The sequence below is a fragment of the Eulemur rufifrons genome, chromosome 8 (assembly GCF_041146395.1).
Source record: "Eulemur rufifrons isolate Redbay chromosome 8, OSU_ERuf_1, whole genome shotgun sequence".
Classification (NCBI taxonomy): domain Eukaryota; kingdom Metazoa; phylum Chordata; class Mammalia; order Primates; family Lemuridae; genus Eulemur; species Eulemur rufifrons.
In genome coordinates, this window is record NC_090990.1 from 98487117 (window position 1) to 98494985 (window position 7869).

At 37.7% G+C, this 7869-nt stretch overlaps 1 pseudogene; it reads left to right on the forward strand.

Moving 5' to 3' along the window:
- The first annotated feature begins 6694 nt into the window (after nt 1-6694).
- LOC138389894 (non-selective voltage-gated ion channel VDAC1-like) lies at nt 6695-7525 on the forward strand (annotated as a pseudogene).
- Nucleotides 7526-7869: the final 344 nt, after the last annotated feature.

Below are 7869 nucleotides of genomic sequence, written 5' to 3' on the forward strand. Positions count from 1 at the left end.
GTTTAGGCGCATACTTTGATTAAATGTTCTGCTTCTTGTTTGAGATATAATAAACTACACTTTTGATTTGAAATAGGACATTTCATATTTAATGACCTAACATATTGTCCAGGCTCTTCAATGTTCAATTTTACATCAGTTTAAAACAAATTAACAAGGGTAGTTATGTCTTTGCGAAATACTAAATGTTTTAGGTTGATTGCCACCATAGTGTAGGAAGTAAGAGCATAGCTTCTTACTGCCTGTGGTGGTGTCCCAGCTCCATCCCCTAACTGTGTGGTCTTGAGCAAACTAGTTAACCTCCCCATGCCTCAGTTTCTTCACCTTTATTAATGGGGATAACCCATAGGGTAATTATGAGGATTTAATAGATATTTGCAAATTGCCTAGCACAGTTTCTGACACATAGGTAGCACTATGTAAATGTTCATTACATAAAATATGCATAATTATCACTCAGCCTTCAAACTCAGTACTAAGAAAGTTGAAAAAATCTGAGTAATGAGTACCTCTAATCACATGACTGTCAAAGGCACTATCAGAATTTGCATTACAATACGTCTTTTATAAATTTTTTTATTTTTAATTATTAAGGTTACATAATAGTTGTATATATTTATAGGATACATGTGATGTTTTAATATAGGCATACAGTGTATATTAATCAAATCAGGGTAGTTGAGGTATCTATCACTTCATGCATTTGTCATTTTTTTTGTGTTAGAAACATTCTAATTCCACTTTTAGTTATTTGAAAGTATACCCTAACTTATTGTTGATTATAGTGACTTTGTTGTGCTATCAAATATTGTTCTATCTATCTATATTTTTGCACCCATTAACCATGGGTGTGCAGATATCTTTTTGATATACCCTCTTTTGGATATATTCCCAGCAGTGGGATTGCTGGGTCATATGGTTCTATTTTTAGTTGTTTTTTTTTTTCTTTTGAGGAACTGCCATACCATTCTCCATAGTGGTTGTACTAATTACTTTCCTACCAACAGTGTACGAGGGTTCTCCTTTCTCCATATCCTTGCCAGCATTCGTTATTGCCTGTCTTTCTGATAAAAACCATTTTAACTAGGGTGAGACAATGACTCATTGTAGTTTTGATTTGCATTTCTCTGATGACTAATGGTATTGAGCATTTTTTCATATTCCTGTTGGCCATTTGTATGTTGTCTTTTGAGAAATGTCTATTCAGATCCTTTGCCCATTTTTTTCTTTTTTATTTCAGCATATTATGGGGGTGCAAATGTTTAGGTTACATATATTGCCTTTGCCCCACCCGAGTCAGAACTTCAAGCGTTTCCATCCCCCAGATGGTGTGCATTGTACCCATTAGGTACATAGGTGTATATATACATTAGGTGTATATATACCCACCCTGTCCTCCCCCCTCCCATCTGCCCAACATCCGATTAATGTTACTACTATATGTACACTTAAGTGTTGATCAGGTAAAACCAATTTGATGATGAGTACCTATTGTACTTGTTTTTCCATTCTTGGGATACTTCACTTAGTAGAATGGGTTCCAGCTCTATCCAGGATAATACAAGAGGTGCTAGATCAACATTGTTTTTTGTGGCTGAGTAGAACTCCATGGTATACATACACAACATTTTATTAATCCACTCATGTATTGATGGGCACATGGGTTGTTTCCACATCTTTGCAGTTGTGAATTGTGCTGCTATAAACATTTGGGTGCGGGTGTCTTTTTTTATAGAGTGTCTTTTGTTCTTTTGGGTAGATGCCCAATAATGGGATTGCTGGATCAAATGGTAGGTCTACTTGTATCTCTTTAAGGTATCTCCATATTACTTTCCACAGAGCTTGCACTAGTTTGCAGTCCCACCAGCAGTGTATGAGTGTTCCTATCTCTCCGCAACCACACAAACATTTATTGTTTTGGGACTTTTTGATAAAGGCCATTCTTACTGGAGATAAGTGATATCTCACTGTGGTTTTGATTTGGATTTCCCTGATAATTAGAGATGTTGAGCACTTTTTCATATGTTTCTTGGCCATTAGTCTGTCTTCTTTTGAAAAGTTTCCATTGATGTCCTTTGCCCACTTTTTGATAGTGTTGTTTGATTTTTTTTCTTGCTGATTTTCCTGAGTTCTAAATAGATTCTAGTTATCAGCCCTTTATTGGATGTGTACCATGTGAATATTTTCTCTCATTCTGTAGGTTGTCTGTTGGTTCTCATGAGAGTTTCCTTGGCTGTCCTTTACCCATTTTTAATTGAGTTATTTAATTGTTTTCCTATTGAGTTGTTGGAGCTTCTTATATATTTTAGTTATTAATCCCTTGTCAGATGGGTAGTTTGAAAATATTTTCTCCCATTTTGTGGGTTGTCTTTTCATTTTGTCGATTGTTTCATTTGCTGTGCAGAAGCTTTTTAGCCTGATGTGATCCCATTTGCCCAGTTTTGCTTAGTTGCCTGTGCTTTGGGTTATTACTCAAGAAGTCCTTGCCCAGGCCAATGTCCTGAAGCATTTCCCCAATGTTTTCTTTTAGTATTAATAGTTTTGTAGTTTTTGGTCTTAGATTTAAGTTTTTAATCCATTTTGACTGACTTGAGCATTATACATGGTAACCATGTAACGAAAACATTTATACCCCCTTTATATTTTATTTTTTAATTTTATTTATTTATTTATTTTTTAGATAGAGTCTTGCTCTGTTGCCTGGGCTAGAGTGCCAGGTGGGCGTCAGCCTAGCTCACAGCAACCTCAAACTCCTGGGCTGAAGCAATCCTCCTGCCTCGCCTCCCGAGTAGCTGGGACTACAGGCATGTGCCACCATGCCTGGCTAGTTTTTTCTATTTTTAGTAGAGACGGGGTCTCGCTCTTGCTCAGGCTGGTCTTGAACTCCTGAGTTCAAGCGATCTTCCCGCCTCGGCCTCCCAAAGTGCTAGGATTACAGGCATGATCCATCACGCCTGGCCTATATTTTGAAGTAAAGAATAAATCTTAGTGCCCATAAGCCAGAATATTTTCTACACTTGTGCTCACATATACATAAATATGCGATTTTATAAGAATGACAGTAATATGATTTTTCTTCTAATAGTTTTTTTTATGTTTTAATGCCATTAAATATTGTTCTAAGATATTTGCAGTATTGTTTGGTATGTTTGAATATTTAGTAACTTGTTTTATGTGAAGGTCTTTGTAGTATTGACAATTACTATGATAAACAATGTTGCAATGAACATTCTTGTACCTATGTCAACATTTTTGATAGCATTACTAATTTAGAGAAATGAAAGCCTGTTTGCTATGCAGAGTCAGTCAATAACTTGGCAACATTTTCTCAGAGATGTCCCAGTGGTTGTGTCAAGGGTCTATAAGCTCACAATACATTACTATCAAGGTAAACAATTGAAACAACCTTATAATATGAAGAAATAGAGACCAAATATTGGAGAAATCTTTTACTTCCTTACTATTATTTATTTATGTATGAATATATTTATTTATTTATTTATTTAGAGACAGAGTCTTGCTCTGTCACCCAGGCTGGGGTGCAGTGGTGCAATCATAGCTCACTGCAACTTCAAGTTCCTCAGCTCAAGCAATCCTCCTGTGTCAGCCTCCCAAGTATGTAGGACTATAAGCATGTACCACCATGCCTGGCTAATCTTTTTGTTTATTTGTTTTTTTAGAGACAGAGTTCTGGTTATGTTGCCCAAGCTGGTCTCAAACTCATGGCCTCAAGCAATCCTCCTGCCTTGGCCTCCCCAAGTCTTGCTTTCTATTTAGACAAAATATTCTGGAGAGAAGTTTCTGATCCCTGCTTCCCGTTACTTTTTGACAGACCCCTTCAGATCAGTTGCTGAGACAGTCTCCTCTCAAGTAGCTGAATGAGGATGCCTCATGGTGCTGTGGTCATTGCCGCTGGCATTTGGTGAGCTGAACAACTTACAATGGGATCTAGGGCAGCAAGAAAATAGAGCCTCTCTTATCCAGAGATCTTTGGGGTTTTCTCAGAACCCAAGTCTCTGGTTAAAGCCTAGCAATCAGGCTAGGTCTCACAATTCAGTCTCCAGAGATATTTGGGAACTGAGAAAATGAGAAGATCTATATTTTTAAGAAAATATAAAAGCGATGCATTTCCATTTCTATTAGGAAAAAAAGAAGTCTTTCTTTCCAATGATTTTCTGTTCTGATCTCATAGGAAACTTTATAAATGATGTAATTGGGATTTTTTTTTCAATACCAAACTCTAGTAATATATTTTTTCCTTCTTCCCACACAGAATAAAAACCAATCCTCTTTAAATAACAGATTAAAATTCATAGTAAGCAATGAGACCCCTTGGTAAGATATCATTGCTTAATTGAAGACAAGAGAGGACAAAAACTTTGCCAAGAAACATGATTTCTGGCCAGGCATGGTGGATCACACATGTAATCCCAGCACTTTGGGAGGCTGGGACAGGAGGATCACTTGAGGCTGGTAGTTCAAGACCAGCCTGAGCAACATAGGGAGACCTCATCTCTACCAAACAAAACAAAACAAACAAAGAAAATCCAACATGATTTCTTTCTCCGTACTTGGTAGACATTCTGTCCATAATTTTAGAATGAAGAAATAGACTCTTAAGCCAAAAGTTGACCTGAAGTTGAGAAAGGGGAACTTGCACATCTCACAAAACATGGGAAAAAACTCTCTTCTCTATGTTCTTTCCCTGGCTCTGTGTCTTAAGCTATATTAGGGCCCTGGAGAAGTGGAAGAAGCAGTGAAAGGAATAAATACTGGAGATGCTAAATATCTTGGAAGAGGGAACACTTCTCAGTAATGGGCATTGCATATGTTTGAAACGTCCTTGCGTGTGCAAAATGAAGTGTTGTTGGGAAAGGTGTGGCTTCGGGGAGATGTGACATATGAGAGAAGAAATTTGAAAGGAAGCAGGGCAAGGGGTTGGGGGTGTGGGACTGGTGCCGAGAATGTCCTCAGAATTACAGATTGACAAAAGGTGAGTGTACTGCTCTGTGATTATTTTTCATTCTTCTCTCTTGCCGCTCCTGTCAGTGGACAATTTGGTAAGTGGCCCTGCTGGTCCTTTCTCACAGATTTGGAGTAACACTGTCTTTCTGACCAGCTCAGAGGCGTATAGATGCCGTATCAAGCACATGAGGTTGAGGACTGTCAGATATGCAAATGTTTAGTGGTTGCCTCAGCTCCTGATGGTTCTACATATTTTGCTTCGTGGACAGATGCTGTCTGACATTTTAAAGATCTCCAGTTCTTTACCATCTATTCCAGAGGCTCAAAACTGGTAGACTATGACCTGTGTCAGCCTACAGACTTATTTTGTTTCACTTGCATTTTCTTTTCATTAACTGCCTTACATTTGTGGACAAGATGGCTTCAGGCTTTTACTTCTAAGCTGTACCTTGAAAATACAACACACACAAGAGGTAGGTTGGTGTAATTACTCTACCACCCAGGGACGGTAGAGTAATTACCAGGGCAGCACTAGAACCCAGCCATTATGGGAAACAGACAGCAATAGGCACAGTGCACTGCTTAGCTCCTGAGAACTCCTGTCTCTCTGCCATCCATGGTGGATGATGGTACCCAGTTGGAGCTCTAGAAGTTTTCTGCCTGAGGCTACTCAACACTCCCTAGACACACCAAATATTGACAAAGCTAAACAATAGCCAACTACAGATAATAAATATAAAAATTATAATCTTCAAAATAAATATCTGGCAGGTGAATTGATTAGTATGGAGAATAACAACACTAAAGAAAAGATAGTGAGCTAGAAGATCAGGAAAAGTGCTCCTAAAAATATCAAAAAAGGGCACAGAGATGGAAAGCATAGAAAAGAAGTTAAGAAATATGGATTATGGCAGTAGAAGTGTCACTATCTGTATGATGTATGTACTATAGGTAAAAATAAGAGGAGAAAACTTGTGGGAAAAAATAATGGCCAAGAATTTTACAAAGTCAGAGAAAGATGAACGATTTCCACATTGAAAGTGTTGTAATTTGTTAAGCTGAACAGATAGGAAAGAACTTAACAGTAAGTAAAATTTAGTAATAGCAGAGATAAAGGAAAAATTCTGAAATATTCAAGAGCATAAAGTATTATCTATAAATCACAGGGATTAGGTTAACCTCAGACGCCTTAACAATAACACTACATGCAAGAAGACAATGGAAAATAACATTTTCAAAGTGTTCCAGGAAAAATGTCAAACTCATAATTTTACATCTATCTAGACTGTTATTTAACTGTGAGGGTGAATAAAGATATTCTCTGATATAACAGGCCTGAAAATTTTAGCACACACACATACATACATACACCATTAAAAACATTCTTAGAGGAAGTGCTCCAGTGAGAAGAAAAGTAAATATAGGAATATGCCATGAGATATGGAAAGTGAATTTGAGTAAATAAAATAGTAAAATTTTATTGTTTAAATAATGACAAAATGTGTAGAAAAAAATAAATAAAATTCTATTACTTAAACTCAAGTTTGATAATGTGATTGAAAGATGGGGAGGAAGTTGTTTCTAAGAAATGTAAATGAGTGTTGTTACTCATCTTAGTAAGTTAGTGATTACCACCAGAAATAAGAACAGAATGACTTTCAGAACAGCATAAGGAAAGCAACCTCTAACTAACCCTGATGAGCCTGCTGCTACTGCCTCTGAACAGAAAATGGCCGTGCCTCCCACGTATGCTGATCTTGCCAAATTTGGCAAGGATGTCTTCGGTAAGGGCTATGGATTTGTCTTAATAAAACTTGATTTGAAAAGAAAATTGGAGAATAAACTGGATGTTACAAGCTTGGGGTTGGCCAACACCAAGGCCACCAAAGTGACAAGTAGTCTGGAAACTAAAGACAGATGGACCAAATATGGTCTGACATTTATGGAGAAATGGAACCCTGACAACACATTAGGCACAGAAATTACCCGGGATGATCAGCCTGCACATGGGCGGAAGCTGACCTATGATTCATCCTTTGCACCAAACACTGAAGGATAATGTTAAAACCAAGACAGAGTACAAGGGGGAATACATCAACTAGACTGCCATGTGGATTTTGACATCTCTAGGCCTTCAGTCCAGGGTAGTCTTGTGTTGAGTTATGAGGGCTGGCAGGCTCATAACTGAATTTTGAGATCAAAAAGTCCCAACTGTTCCACAACAACTTTGTGGCTGGCTACAAGACTGATGAATTCCAGCTTTACACCAATGTGAATGATGGCACAGTGTTTGGTGGTTCAATTTGCCAGAATGTGAACAAGATATTGGAGACCACTGTCAGTCGCACCTGGATAGCAGGAAACAGTAACACCCATTTTGGAAGTATCAGGTAGACCCTCATGCCTCCTTCTCAGCTTAGGTGAATAATTCCAGGAGACAGGTTTAGGATACTTTCAGATTGTAACCTCAGGCATCAAGTTAGTTCTGTCAGCTCTGCCTTATGGCAAAAATGTCAATGCTGGTGGCCACAAGCTTGATCTAGGACTGCTGGAATTTTAAGTAAAATTGAATATTGTTCAATTGTTTAGCATAGCTACATTCGAAACTTAGTGTACATTTTAATGTTGTCTATCTAGCATACAAGTATTTCTAAAATATCATATTAGATTTCTACATTAAGGAGGATTCAGATTTAGGGTGTTACCCTTTCAGAGTTACGGAAGTAATTCAGTTTGGAAAAAGGTTCTTCCAGCTGTAGACTTGAGGGTAATTGGTGGTACCTCTAGAGATGTCAGGTTTCTTTTTTATCTAGAAATGGCTGCAAGTGGAAGCTGATAATGTTAGGCACTTTGTAAATTTATATTGGGTAAATGAGTAAAATTGTGACTGCCTGAGAATCGAAA